General features: G+C 43.3%; 1 protein-coding gene across 3 annotated transcripts in view; it reads left to right on the top strand.

Annotated features, from left to right (window-relative positions):
* Positions 1-15,822, top strand: part of znf609a (zinc finger protein 609a) — a 75,454-nt gene that overhangs the window by 28,225 nt on the left and 31,407 nt on the right. The window contains exon 1 of one of the 3 annotated variants that reach the window (XM_035522872.1): positions 3,073-3,143. The exons of the other annotated variants lie outside the window; for them this stretch is intronic. The gene's annotated coding sequence lies outside the window, so the exon portion shown is untranslated. Of the gene's footprint in view, positions 1-3,072; positions 3,144-15,822 lie in introns of those variants that run through there. 3 annotated transcript variants of the gene reach the window in all.

Genomic DNA, 15,822 nt, shown 5'->3' with positions numbered 1-15,822 from the left:
TTCCAGGGAATAAGGAAGAATCCATTGTGGTTGCAGGAATCCAAGTTCCACACGGAATGGGAGCCACTGAACTGCATACAATTCCTGAAGTTAAATAGTAGTGGCTTCCTTTGAAATGAGTTGGTGGATAATGGCGTGCATTGATGGATAGTCCCCAAGACTAGTGGGCTAGTTTCTCAGGCTTTTTCATTCTCTGTGTTACCAGCTACCTCAGTTTCATCTGGCAGGAGTGCTCTCTCTCTCTCTCTCTCTCTCTCTCTCTCTATCTAATATATATATATATATATATATATATATATATATATATATATATATATATATATACATACATACATATCACTATCTCTCGTGTGTACATATATACACACATTATATACACATACATATGTGTGTATGTGTATATATGTATACACACATATATACATACAACATACATATATACATATTTTATTTATATATATATATATATATTACATACATACATATCGCTATCGCTACACACATATATGTGTGATATATATGTGTGTGTGTGTGTGTATATACATATACACACACACACACACACACATATGTATGTGTTTGTGTGTGTGTATATGTATATATTGAGTATCAGGGCAGCAAACTATTTAAAGATATTAAAGGTATTTAGAGAATGTCAAATGCAAATTTATAAGTACTAAGACTTTATTATTCTGTGTTGTTTAGTGCTGAGTAATTAAACCTGGATCTAGATTGCTAAATGTGTGTTATGTCTTTGTAATAACATGGTTAACAATGGGTAGCTAGTTCATTACTTCGTAGACCCTTTTGGAATGGAATATATGTAAAACCGCTTGTGGTGTGGTCATACATAAAACATAGCCAGGGTGAGTCAACAGATTTGAAAAAAAACTTTTTTTTTTAATCTTTTCAAATGAAGGAAAACTGCTTGGTTCAAAGCCTTGGAAACTACTTGACTAAAATAACCTAATGTTACTTTGTATTCACTATACAGTGACACTATACACTGTCATGTTGTGGTCACTGGATAATGCTCATTGCTCCTCTGTGTTGTCTCATTGTCTTTCATTGTGGAAACATCGTAGCTCTGGTAACATCTTGTATTTTGTTTAATATGATGGTGTTGCTAGATCATTCCATTGTAGTTATGCCAAACAGAACATCATCACACCGTGCTTAAAATATACTTCATTATTCTTGCGATGATTAATGTGATCATTAAAATACAAAAAAGCTTGCAACTCTGCTGACTGCAGTGATTGCAGACATGTATGTTAAGGTTCACCATATTTTAGCAGTGTAGCAATGTTTTATAGGCATACCTGCACAAACCTAAGCAGGACAGGTCAACATGGTTGGAGATATTGGGGCCTTTTTTTGTCATGTGACTCACCCCTAGTTTAATCTGTCCTCTGCATTTGGCCACAAATCACTTCACTGCTCCATACAAACCTCTAATTACCTTGCATAGGCTAATGTTTTTCCATTGTTGAGATCTTATAGCTTTGTGGAGACTAGTATTATTAATTTTTGCTTTATTTCTAAATGAATGGTACTGCATTATTGTGCAGAGTCGAGGGATTACTAATGTGTCTGTAGATGTGCTAAACCACTGGCTGGCCAATATGTCGACTCACAGACATTGTCCCTGAAATGACATTCTTAGAGTAGGGATCATATTACTTCCAAGCCTAAAGGCTCTTACACATTTTCCATATGGCCTAAAGCATGTGATGGTGCAGGCATTAACCTCATGAGATATTGCCGGTGAAGCTTTTTTCAGCTATTTTGAGAAGCATTTCTGTTTTTGAAAAATCAGGTAAGACAAACCAGCTCAGCGTAAAGGCACGGCACGTTATGTCTACCTTGCATTTACTCCAAGTCTCACACAGTGCTCGCACCAGCTTGTACAGCCCGTAGTGTCCTGCCTACTCTCCGTCATCCCACACAAGCTCCAGCACGCTTTCCCTCATCTCGGAGGAAGCAGATATGTGATATACCCGTCTCTCTTTCACCTTTCCTGGCTGTCCTCATGGAGTGGATCTCAAGAGACTTGAAAATGCTGTTTTTTCTTTAACTTCCTAAGACTTAATTATTAGGAAAAATGCATGTTCACATGATTAATCTCTGCATCGCAGGGCGTTTTGAGGCTTTTGTAAGCCTATAGTTTGGTGTAATCCCACTTGACATGCGGAAACAAGATTAGGTTTCTCCTCATCCGTGTGCAGTTTGGGAGGGCATGGTCTGTCACACACGGCCTCTCTTGGTTTGCATTCACATGATCGCTGCATCCTGGCAGATGAGTGCTCGTTAAAACGAATGCGGAAAGGGGACGAAGACGACAGCCCATAGAGCCATGATGGCTTTTATAATTATTTAGCACTCATTTCCTCCCCCATGCACCGCAGAGAGGCTTTTATTTTGTACGCTCTTACCATCTGAATCAGCAATTACCTCTGATGGGCCTGGTTGTATTGTATCATTTAGCCTGAAAGTCTGCCAGACACAGCTCTGTACCTTACCCCAGTGATGTAAATCTACTGAAATCAGTCGGGGAGGGTTGCAGGCACTGATGCAGGTTGGGAGAAACAAAAATCCTGTGCTGCAGTGAGGGCTGGCGGGATAGGTCACCTTTTTTCCTCTAGGCTTAAAAAGCTGGTCTGAGACCAGTTGTGCTGCTGCTCTTAAGATATTCGAGGCCTGTGTAGGGCAGGTCAGTCTGCATGGGCAGAAAGCTACACCCCCCCCCTCCCACCCTCATCCCCACCCCCCACGAGCGTGACGGGGATGAATGGTGAGGACATGGGGCATTCCCAACAGGCCTGTAAAAGCGATCACAGGGCCGCGGAACAAAGCCCTTTCATGGCTGCCTCGGCCTGCCCTCCCTTCTCCCTCTCTCTCTCCCTCATGCTCTGCCTCTGAGCACTCTCACTGTGTGTCTGGATGGCTATGGAGTTAGCAGTGGGGGAGGGAGGAACAGGGGGAGTGTGGGGGGGAGGGGGTGTGAGCGAGGGGAAAAGAAAGAAAGAGAAGCTTGCTGGCTCTGCTAATTCAGCCCATGAAAGCCCCGTGTGCAGTCAGAGCAGCTGTCCTCCATTGTCAGCCAGCACGTTTCCAGCCAGCCTGCTTTCGCGTCTCGAAGCGTGAGTAGCGAGGGAAGAAGAGGGAGGGAGGGAGGGAGGGAGGGAGAAGGGGAGAGAGAGAGAGAAAGATAGAGAGAGGGAGAGAGCCGCACCAGGACCACTGCCGGAGGAGAGGAGAGATGAGGGGAGGGTAAGCGGACTGCCGTCAGCGGGAAATATGGTTTTCTGTCTGGTGGGTCTGCTTTGGGAAAAGGTGGTCAGTGCAGGGGCTTTTCCTCCTTTGCTGTTACTGTGTTAATGGAGCTCAGGGTGTTGCCTGTATGTGCAGGGAATGACGGCCATGTTTGAAGACTGTGTGCTTTGAGGTGGGGAGGGGGAGTTTAATAGCCATCTGCGGATAAAGACTTTCTGAGATGTTCTTGCTCTGTGTCAGCACTTTTTTTGTTTTTTATCTAAGCAGATAGTAAATACAAGGAAAATCATAGGACATGTTACTCACATTTGACTAAAAAGAGACAAAACAGAAACAGAAGAGAACTAAGCGGGGTGCTGAAATCTGTTGTTTTGCTATTCGGGGAGAAGTAGCAAAGCCTCTCCTTTCCATACTCAAACAGTTCCCAAGCTGACCATGGCCAGGAAGCCCGTGCTTCATTAGAACAAAGCTGCCCCAGTCAGGGGTGTGTGTGTAAAACCTTTCCTGGAATGTGTCCTCCTGCCTCTCCCCAGCTCTGCTCCTGTCTCCCGCTGCCTCCAGCTTGCCCTTGATCAGCCGCCTGCTCGGGGCCTTTTTGTTCCTTTTCCGCTGGTCATTCACCAGTGCGCCTCTTTTCACTGGCCTCCATAACTCCTCTCACTCCTGTTGCCATGAATCAGTCTGCCCCCTCCTGCTTTCCTACTTTCCCTCTTTCTTTCTCTCGCTCTCTGCCATCCCACCCTGGCACCCATGTGACATTGGCCCAGCGTTTGGCTCAAAAAGGACGGCCTGTTAAACTCACTCACCTCCCAGTTTGTGGGCAATGCCTTGGGGTATTTTAAGCTTGTGCCCGCTGGGCAGAGCTTCCAGCCCCATTGAGCAACTGATCTGTTCGCCTGCCCGAAGCGGAGGAGGCAGAGAGCGCCTGCTGCACTCGGTCCGACTTCTATTGCTGTCTGTCTCCCTGCACCATGGTGACTATCTACATTCCGTAAATGAGCGCGTAATCTTTCAATGTAGAGCCCATCAATACACAAGCCTGCTTGAAGATGTCACTTCTGCCACTGAGAAAGTGTAACGGGTCCCTGAAGTTCCTATGAAGAGACTGGAAACACTGTGTTTATTGAAGAAAAAATCTGTATAGTAGATAGTATTCAAATTTTACACGTATACCTGACAACAAAATGGTTGAGAGAGTAATTATAAAAAAAACACACCAGTGACAAAACTCTAGTTTAAAAAAATTACAGCACCTCCTATTGCAGGTGCAGCTTCTTCAGAGCACAGTATGTGTTTAATCTGATGTGTGGCTGCTTTAAGTTCTTTCCAACTCAACATTCCAGTTGATTCCTGTGTAAAGTTCACTTTGGATTTCTTTGTCCGCTCCAGTATCTATTCTGAGCTGCACAGTGGCAAAGCCTTGGGAAGCTAGTGGTGGCTCACTTGCGTGCGCGCTGTCATTTACATGGTTAAACATGGGTCTAATTGCTTGCTTTGATTATCCAGTTTAGTATCACGTTCATTAACTTTGCAGTCCTGTTTAATAATTTATTAATTACTTACATTCACAAACTTCTTTTAGTGAGAGTGATAAAGCTGAAAATGTAGTTTGGGAATTTGGTTGCCCTGGCATAAATCAAGGGGTTTGTTGTTGGTTTTTTTTTTTTGTTTGTTTTGTTTTTTGCAGATTGCAGAGTATATAACCTTCCTGTTCTGCTATGAACGGAGCATGAGCTCATATTTGCATTGTGAAAATGTCGATGTGCGTTGGGGCATGCACCAGCCGCTGATTTTCAGCCTGCTGTGTGTGAACAGGGACGTGTTAACCGAGGTCAAGGCTGCCAAAATCCACAGTAGTTTATTGGCCTGGCTGTATTTCTCCCTGCTTCCCTCTTCAGCCAACGTGCCCAGGTGCTGTGGGCCAGGGCAAGGCTCACACCAGGGCGTGACATAGACAGCAGCCTGATGAGAGGCTCGAAATGGAGTCCAAGTCTGCGGGAAAAGCGTGGCTTAAGCATGGTGCTTCTTCCACTAACAGTGATGGAAGGGAAACAAAAAGGATTGTGTGTCAACATCCCTCCCCCCCTCCATTTAGGAAGGATGTTGTAAACACCACCTCTCTTGCTACACCTAATATTTGATGCATTACTCTCTTTTGAAAGTGGCAAGCTAGACATTGGGTAAAATAATAATAATAATAATTATTATTATTAAATCTGAATCTTTTTTTTTCTTCCAGTTGTTCAATATAAGATCGTAATGTGTGTCTTTTGAGAAAGATGGATTCACACAAGGCAAGTGTGCTTCAACCTTGTTCTTACATAGTGGTGTGTTTTGAAAATGGTTTTTCTGATGTTTGTATACCTCTGTTGAACCATATGTGTTTCTGGTCATAAATTTCCACCCAAAATCACACAGCCTCATGTTTTACTCTTAGAAAAAGAGTTCCTAGTGCAAATCACTGGATAGTCACCAATCAAAACAGCTACAGATTATTAGGTCATTGCTATGCCTCTTGTCTTGACACAGAATCTGGCACAAGTAAACAGCTTTTCAACAGTAAACAATAAAGGGTTTGTAAAATGAAAGCCATTTTGTGCTGCGGGTGCTATTTTTGAGTCTGCATCCAGAAATGTGCCTCTCTTTTGTTATCATTGCACTGGGGATCTGAACCAGTCGCTCAAGGCTCCAGATTGGCAGAAAGCTCCGGAATGCTCTGAAGTGAAAAACAAACGTTGACCTGATATCAGAGTTGTTGAGAATTACTTTAACAACCAAGCCACAGCATCAGCTGTGTTAATGTTCGTACTGCTGGATTGTGTTAGGGGAACCTGAGGTTTAAGGAGGTTTCTATCCTTAGTTGCTTTCTTCATGTTGATTTCCTGTTTCCTCTGGATACAGTGTTATTTACTTTTGAAACCGACTGCTGGGAATTTAATTGGTGGCGTTTTCAAGACTCAAAAGCACCCTGGAAAGCATTAATCTTGCCTCGCCATGTCTCTAGTTGAGATATTTAATGTGGTATCCAGACTGGAGAACTGGTGGAAGACTGGTGCTGCAGTATGTCCAGGTCATACTAGCTGAGGGCACTCTTACTGAAGCCTACATCCACACTCAAATAGTGCAAACTCCAGTGACTGTAGAGCTGGAGCTGGGGGGGGGGGGTGTTTTTTGTTTGTTTGTCTTCTCTCTCTCTCTCTAAACTAACAAGTTCACCCTGACTTGATGCCCTGCCTTCCTGTGCTTGTTGGCCTGTCGCGTGTCAAGCGGGGTGAGATGCGGCGTGAGCAGGGAGCCAGCCCTGGGGCCCCGTGTTCTTCTCTCTCTGGCTGCTGCAGTGACAGCTACTCTGACAGGCTAGCAGACGTCCCACGTGGCGGCACGCGGTCTGCCTGTCTGGCTCGGCCCGAGCGGTGTGTGTGTTTGGGGGGTGGGGGTGGGGGTGGGCTGGCTCTTTTAATGAGATTACAGCAGTGGGGTGGAGGAAAGGCCCATGCGTACGCCGGCCAGAATGAAGGAGGCGCACCTGGCCGGTGACGAGAGCGGGCGCTCTGGGGTGGGGTGCTGCGGATCGGGGGTGCTGAGACAGGTGCACCCTCCCTCCACGCCATTCCTCTCAGCCAGGAGACGGAGCAGGCAGAAGGCCTGGTTTACATGCACAGGGATATGGATGGGGGGAGATGTGTGTACATCTGTGCATTTTTGTTTGTTCGTGGGCCTGTGGGTACATTTGCATGTAAGCATGGTTGATGGCGGTGAGAAAACAAGCAGGTCATGGCTTTTTTATTTTAGCAGTTAAAATGCATCAGGCATGAATGTTTAAACCAGGTGCCATGTCAGATCAGGCTGTCTGAAGGCTTGCCGCTCCAGCTCATCTATGCTGACAGCAGTCTTCATAAGCCCTCAAAAGTTTGACACAATTGCAAGAGGAATGAGCTTTGGGTGTTCTTTCTCTCATTTTTTTTTTCCCTTGACATTCTTTCTCTCTCTACTTCCTTCTTCCTCTTGCCCTTTTTCTCGAATCTTTTCTTACGATTTCTCTCTCTTTCAGTAACTGTTAGAGACTTACATTTGCAGTTTTCTCTGTCTGGCAGCCCTTTAGGAGTCTATTAGTCTGTCAATTAGGCCTCCAGTGGAGACTGACCTAAGTGGCTGTACTCTAGTGGGGGGTGGACAGAAAAATGTGGAACCATGTTCAATGATGTGGAATGAGGTTTTACTTTTTTTTGTGTATTTATTTAAGTATTTGTCAAAATGCTCACATATAAAAGGCTGACAGGCGCAGCAGTGGATAGACAGTAGGTAGACATGCTGAGAATGACTGACTGTTAAACGCATCAGCTTGGATCTGGCCCTGTAGTGAAATATGCCTCTCACTCACATGGGGGCATCAGGATGGTTGGACTTCATGTCCCTCACACAGCAACGACTGCATGAGGCTGTGTTCTCAGGGAATGCCAGCTCACAGTGACCCGTTGTGCTCCCATCGGCTCGGTGAAGGCCGGATGCCAGCGGCTTTGCTTTCGGCACTTTGCTCCACGCTACAGGCATGTGTCCTGTTCATTTTCTCTCTCCCGGCTAGGGCGTTGACTTTCTGTCCTGTAGTTTGCGGAGCCTCACCTCGCCTCAGGCAGTCCGAAAGTGGCACGCTGTAAATGCAGGATGCGCACTGGGAAGTGAAAGCTGAAATGAGACTTCTCAAGATGGCTGCTCAATCTAATAACCACCTCCTCTTCCTCTTTTCCCTCTATTTGCTCCCCCCCTACCCCCACAAGCACAACTAATTACACAAGCATGGCTATAAAAGCAGAGTGGGGGAGGGGTTGATTTATGATGTGTTGGTTTAAAGTCCCTCCCCCAGCCCAGTGCTCTCTCTGTGTGCATGTGAATGTCTGGCTGGTTGTGAACTGCTTTTGTTGGGAGATCCGTCACTCCCTGTGACTCCTGCACCAAGGAATGCGCCTGTCGTTCAGACATTGATACCTCAGCTGCTTGGCACAGCCTCCCCATGCCCACTTCTGTGTGCGTCATGGTATTTCCTTTCTGGAGTGGTGGCCAGTCTGGACACTAACTGGGTTACCCCTAAGGAGTCCAACCTCACTCCCTAGCTCCTAACCCCACTGCCTCTGCAACAGGGGCATCATAGATGTGTCCAGAAGCTTTTAGAGCTGTATGACTATCCAGGGTCATGCTTTCAGTAAGCAGAGAAATGGGAAGTATGTAGCTATTGCAGATATGCCAAAGACACCATCGTTATTTCGGACGAAATATTTGTTTAAAAAAATGGTATGACCGACACGTTTGAAGGTCTAAATATGGCAACGTGTGAGCGACTTTGACTTTGATTCAGTGCTCAGATGGTGGAGTGGTGTGAGATGAAAGCCTTTTCCCCTTCCATGTTAATCCACGTGGAGCGCCGAGTCTGCATGTGAGCCTCTTTTTAATTCCCCCTAAAGGGACTTTTGGCTCAGGATTATGCTGTGGAGAGAAGCTAGACAAAAAGCTTCCCCCAACTGTCCTTGGGGAGAGCCATGGGGACAGCTTTCAGACCACCGGCCAGTAGCAGCTCAGGGGGCAGACAGTGGACCAGTGTTCTTTGCTACGGGACATGCTTGCATTCCAGGGACTCTGGCTTAGTAGCCTGCTATCCTGTTTACTGGAAGCAGCCAGCTGAACAGCACAACGTCATGTCCCCAGCCGCCCATCTGCTTCAACTCTGTCAGACCATTGTTAGACGAAGCCTGTGATTAAATGGAAGGCAGGCACCAAGCATGCACTGCCTCCCCCATGCTCAGCTTGGCCCTGTCGAGTGTTCTGTCTTTGTATTCTTTCACTCCTCAGAGCAAGTTCTCAGAGAACTTGCCCCCCCCAAACACCTCAGGAGCCAAAGCCCAGGGCCAGACCAGGCCTCTGTTCTGAGAGCTCTCACCACAGAGGTATTTCTGAGAAGCAGTATGTGAGCCCCAGGCCAAGCTGGAGGGGAAGGTCAACTTCAGGAATCACTGTGAACTCTGCCCACTTTCAAGAATGAAGGCCAATAGTCCTCCATCTACACACATTCTGAAACCCAGCAGTGCTTCCTCCCACCTAATTTTTTACGTTCCTGCAGTTTGTCAGACATGAGTGGTATGAGCAGGAGTTGTCCTTACTAAAACTCAGAGACATTGTGGTTAATCCTGCAATGCTAAACAGGTGTCAGTCTTTCAGGTTGATGTGTTAACACGTGTAGGCAGGTGTCCTATTTGCCTTAAAGCAGGGTTCTCAAACTTCAGTCCTGCAGGCCCACTGCATAGTTCAGTGCTTTACCAGTTCCAACTCACCCGACTGTACTCATCAGGAGGGTGCCAAGTCAGGTGTGTTGGAGCAGGAAAAACACTGCAGTGCTGTGGGCTTCCAGGTTTTGAGTTGGAGAATGTAGCGTAGACATCAAGTTGCACAGCTCTCTTTGACACTGTTAGCACACCAACACAGGAGCCTTCCTCCAGTGCTTTCAGTGGGACTAGGCAAATATATCCCCACCACACTATCCTCCTAATCCCACAAAAAAAAGGGGGGGGATTGAAGAGTTTTCTCGCCCCTGAAGTGCTTGCCATCAGGTTCCACTCCAGAGTGCACTCGTCCACTCCAGTCTGACACACATCAGTGATCAGGGGTTTGTTGGGGCCGAGAGAGTGGCCTGCCAGGCCTCTGGTACTCTTGGCTGTTGCTGAGAAAGGGCCAGTGTTCTACGGCCGCATTAACGTGCATGTCACCACCACCCCACCCCCGTCCTGTCCTCAGAGCAGTGCCCGTCTCCCCACCTTCACACTCCCAGAATGGACAAGAAGGAGTGCTTGTGTATGTATGTGTGTGTGTGTGTGTGTGTGTGTATGTGTGTGTGTGTGTATGTATGTATGTATGTGTATATATATATATATATATATATATATATATATATATATATATATATATGTATATATATATATATATATATATATATATATATACACGCGCACACACACACACAGTAAGTTTGCCTTCTGTAGCAAGGCTGTAACAGAGAAGGGCTGCCACGAGTGGCGCTTTTATCAGATCTCATCTGAAGTGACACGCTCAGCTAGCGTGATTTCACTTGAGGTGACTCAGAGCCCGGCTGCGTGCTGGCGCTATAGACAGGGGAGAAAGCGAAGAGCAGCGACAGTGCGCGAAAGCGAATTAGCTGGAGAGTGAGTGACACACCAAGATGGATCCTATTTCTTCCCCTTCGCTCCCCCTCCCATGACGGTCGAACGGCGATCATGAGGAAAGTAGCGTTCGCTTGTGCTCTTGAATTTCTGCTGCCACCCATCCACCTGATTTATTTTTCACTCAATTTATTATCCTTTTACAATGAGTCATATGGCTGGTGAGGGCTACATTAGTCAACACTATCAATGCTAATCCTTATTATTTTTAAAGACCGTTTTGTAGATGGTATCACTGGCTATTGTTAGTTTATTAGCATCAAAAATAGCCGTTCCACCAAATTTGTATACTTCTTGTAAACTATACTTATTGGAAAAATCCATTGTACTCTTTCAGGATTGAGAAAGAACGTGAATAAATGATGGTGACTGCTTTCTGATTTCTTAGTAATGATCCGCAGCAGAGTCCCCTGTCATAAAGTCTTAGTTTCACTGCACTGTTCAGTGACTTCGGTGCTGCGGTAGTGTTAACAAGATATTGTAAATGTAATTAAATACAAGCAACATATAAAGTAAAACACATTTTATGAAGAAACAAAGACATGGCAGATAAGAAGACATATTGCCGGTGTCAGGGCAGGCATTTAGATTGCTGAAATAATCATTTGCTGCGGTTATATTACTATTTAATGTGCAACGAGTTTAACTGCTGTTTAGGAGTATCCTTTTGGGGTGTGTGCGTGCGTGTGTTTGTGTGTGTCAGGCCAAGAAGTATAAGAGCTTTGAGCTTAGGCCTAAGGCAGTAGTTCATCCATTTACTCATTAGTCATGTTGGAAATGCTTTGGAAATAATGAACAATTAAAATTCCATTGGCCTAGCAATAATTGCATTTACAGCATTTTGTGCTTATTGTGCAGTATCTCAACAGTAAAAAAAATTCTTCCCCAAAGTTCTGGAACATTGTCAGTAAGCAGACCAGAACCAAAATTTTGTTCCGTCTGCTGGTCATGCAGAATCCGTGATTAGGCTTAGTGTAACTAATGTTTATCTTTCAGTCAGAGAGTCTGAAAGGGGTAGCTTTCTCTCAGAACAGTGTGCAAATAGCAAACAGCAACAGGGTGCGACACATACTGACCTCTTTACCTGAACAAAAGCACATTAAAGTGACAAAGCCTGTTCAGATCCCAGTCTGTTAGTCCCCCGCCCACCCCCTGCTACTCTCTGTGTGAGTGCACACTGCAGGTCTAGCTTCTCATTTCCTTTTGTCTCGTTGCCCTGCAAATTGATCCCTTGGCTTTGGATGAAAAGGTTTAGGTATAGTTGAGTATCTAGACACACTGCTGTTCTTCATACAGGTTCTCTCACTGGAGGAAATTGGCCTCTATTTCATCCCTCTTCGACTTATAAAACTGCAATCTACAGCTCAGTGTTATAAATGTGAAGGTGTTTGTTTTGAGCTCATTGGGTACACTTTGTGCCTACTCTGTCTTCCCAATGGGAGTTCATCAAGATTTTCATCTTAGTTGTATTTTTTTTTTTTTAAGTTGAGTGGTTTTTTTTTAAGTTGAGTCGACCTGTGGTGATCGAAGTACACTTCGATGTTTCATAATGTTTTTATTAATATATTTGCAATAAGACAGTATTGAACTATGGTTCAATCATTTCCTGAATCTGTGGAATCTGTACTTTCAATTTTGTCGACACTAAGAATAAAGCGCCTATGAGTGGTTAGATATAGGTTAAGATGCACGTCATCTGCCTCTCAACGTGTGATTCCTGTGATCTTGTCACTCGGTTTTTAGCCATCTAATTGCCGTGTGTGATTTGATTAATTTGTGTGTCAATCTGTGTGAAACTAACCAATAAATAATCACTATGAAATCACTAAGGATTCACCCTTCACGGCAGATACATTTCCTTCTTTGTTCAGTCAAAATCAAGCGTTACCGAGATGGCTAGCTAAAATGCTGTGCAAAAAGTGTACAGCTGCTGAACTTGTAGCGATTTTGGAAAGTAATTATGAAGATAACAGAGGTTTAGGACCTGAGGGCTTTGATTTGTTTGATGAAGAAGAAAATGAAATAATAGTTCGATCGCTAAATGAATGTTATTTTACAGTATTGCTATAATTTTGGATTTAGCTACGGTCACATTTAGGCACGATGTCTGCTACTAGCTAATGCTGCTTCTGTGTAAAATTCTCGAGATTGATTTCGAATACAGTAGTCATGACTTGTTTTACAACATTGACTGTCCATTAGTAAAACTTTACGTTGTTAAAGTTTTTTTTGTGTGAAAAGAAGCTAGTATATTACAAATAAATAAATAGATATGTTTGGCCATACAGAATACTCTTCTGTGCAGCTGAGACTTTTCTGTGTTTTGCCATTTTTTGGTTATAGTTGTAATGCATTTTTCACTTGCACACATGAAGCTTGATATGTAATATAAAGTCATTGTTCAGTCGCATTTTATTTCAGTCTCTAGGATTTGGTGACCACGACTCAGTAACCAATTGTACAAACTGTCATTTTAGACATGTTTTACACATTTCTATACTACTTTGTTCATATATTTCACTGCTTTTGTGACCCAAATACTTTGATAAACTTATTTCAAGCACCAAAACCGTTGCTTCACATGAGTAAAGGTATGTTTTCGCATGTAGTATGGTACATTTACAAAATTGGACCTCATATTTTCACATTTATGGCCATATAATTTCTTTATGCAGTGCTCTAAATGGTACCCCATTAGGAAAAGAGCTGAGTTTGAGCAGAACATTTTGATATGAATCATCTGGGTATCATGCTATATGTAAGAACCTTTAAAGTGAATTTTTAAAAATATGCAAAAACTGTGACGGTGCAATTTACTGAGCACTTGCCCCTCTGATGGCCAAGATCCCTCTTCTCTCTGAAAAGATGCTGACATGATAGCAATGTGTTTATCCACTTTCTGATTTTACTAGTTTCTTTAGACACATTGCTTATTCAGCTGTTCATGAGGCATTGCTCAACACTGAGGATCTGTCTCCGTGACTATGTTAGAATTGAAGAGGTCATGATGCTTCAATGTATATTATGCAGGTGTAGTCCATGACTGTCCCATTCATTCTCAGCAAGGGCCAGAGCAGATATGACATACTGTATCTGGTCTGTTCTGTTCAGGCGATTCAGCAACAGTAGCAACGGTTTGGGCCGTGTGTTAGCCCTCACTCTCCCGGGTGGCTGGCTATGGTGTGAGAAGAGCCTAGCTAGTGGTTGGCAATTGGCATTGGCTAAACTGAGAGAAGCTTGGTTAAAACGCTTTGTTTGTTTGTTTTTAAGTCAGTCAACAATCTAAAAAAATTGTGGTTTAAAATCTTTTCGTCAGTTCAGCTGAAGAAAGATGATTCTGAACACCACAGGACTTGGAGCAGCTGTAAAGATTGTGAAGTCAATCTCCAGCATTAATGGCAAGAACATTACCAAAACCGCTTACTGCCATCTGCGATTTTCCAAGCTCAGGCCTTTTTCTCTCACCTTCCTATGCTCAGAAGGTGGTTTTGTTTCTTGTCGGTTGCACTGTTGTAATGCTCTTTTTGCTAGGCTACCTTCTAAATCTCTCCAGAGGCTTCAGTAAAATTGTGCTGCCAGAGTATTCTTGCGCATATTACTCCTGAACTGCTGATCTGCACAGGCTCCCTGTGCATGCTTATATTGATTTTAAAACTCTTATTTCAACATATAAAGCTGTTCATGGTTTAGCCCCAGTTTACTTGTGTGACCTGGTGAAGTTTTATACTCCTCACTCTTACTGTTGTTAGTTCTCTCACTGTGAGAGAGCTTTTTCTTGTAGAGCACATCAATGTGGAATTCTCAGATCTACTTTAGATTGTTTTTAGAAGTTACGTAAAACTCATCTTTTTAGTTTTGCCTTTATCGATTTTAGATGATTTGTTTCTGTTGTCAGTTTGTAGCAATTTGTATTTAAAAAAAGTGCATTATAGATGGAATTATTATTATTGTTGTTGTCTTACTCAAAACTACCTTTGGAAAATCTGAACATTAAAGCAAACATCGAAATAAAGGTATGAAAATATAAAGGTTATACCCTTCTGATATTTTTCTATAAGGTGTTTTTTGTTGAGTGTGTGTGTGTGTATGTGTGTGTATGTATGTATGTATGTATGTATGTATAGCTGTTTTCTGAAAAGAATGATTGCCACAGAAAGGTGAAATATTTTTGCTTTTTTGAGAGCCTTTCATTTAGGCCCTGAGGTTTCCTGCAAATGCTTTATTTAACGAATACATGAACAAACCACTAATATGGTAAACGTTTCACTGAAATAATGCCCATGTTGGTGCATATCCGCATTTTACCAGGAGATCTTTACATACACAATTTTATATAGAATCCCATAATCAGTTCTCCTGCAACCTTCAAGTAAAGTGGAATATATAACAAAGTGAAAATTGTTCTCAGCTCATTTTCACTGAAGAAAAGCACTCTAATAATTCATTAGTTCATGTACCCCAGTGATTTATAAGACACAGACTCCACTATAAGAGGATAATTGAGGTCATTCACAGGGCAGAGCTGTTAAGTGTGGTCATGTGCACATGATTTCTGACAATTGTGATTTATAAATAAGACATTTTAATTGCATGAGCTCATTTTGCAGTGTGATGGTCTGCCCACTTTTAGGCTGGTATCCATGTAGATTTTCAAAAGATGTCTGAGCATGTCTAAAATGTTCTTGCTCAATACAAGATAGACTTAGACTTAGTCACCAGCTGTTCGTGATGTGAATGAGATCTGAATTGTCTTGTTTCATGCACCCAGTCCATCTTGTTCACTCAGACCTGTCTTCTGTTCCTATTTTTCAGAGCTGTTTTATTTATTTATTTGTTGTTTTTGTTTGTCAGCTTGATTGATATTGGTATTAGTGCTTCAGTTAATTGGGTCACCAGACTCTTCTCTGTGTAGAATGAAGAGGACGTAGTAATAGTTTGTTCCCACAGCAGGACAAGGTTTTATTGTCTACATTGCAAGACTGAAGTGAGCAGCCCTGAGTTGTTTGTTCATGAATGTAGTCACGTTGGCTGTTTTTACATAGGGGTAAAGTCCAGGCATGTTTTCAGCATGTATTTTTAAAATGTATCTTAAAATATATAAAACATACACCTGCATTGTTGCCATGATCTGGTGAACCTTATTTCATGCAAAGAGTGTGATATTTCCCTGTAAGCTAATAGTCTTTTAGGTTTGGCTTGTATTGTGCTAGAGACAATAACCCCCACCCCCACCCGGGGGAAGGATAGGCCAGGGCTCTTAATCTCTGCACACGTAGCCACTGCTCATCTGTTTTTGCACTGGTTTAATTATCTTGTCATAAAT

The sequence above is a fragment of the Electrophorus electricus genome, chromosome 2 (genome assembly GCF_013358815.1).
Source record: "Electrophorus electricus isolate fEleEle1 chromosome 2, fEleEle1.pri, whole genome shotgun sequence".
In the NCBI taxonomy this organism is placed as follows: Eukaryota; Metazoa; Chordata; class Actinopteri; order Gymnotiformes; family Gymnotidae; genus Electrophorus; species Electrophorus electricus.
The sequence above is the reverse complement of the archived record's forward strand: the minus strand, read 5'-3'. Positions and strand labels throughout refer to the sequence as shown.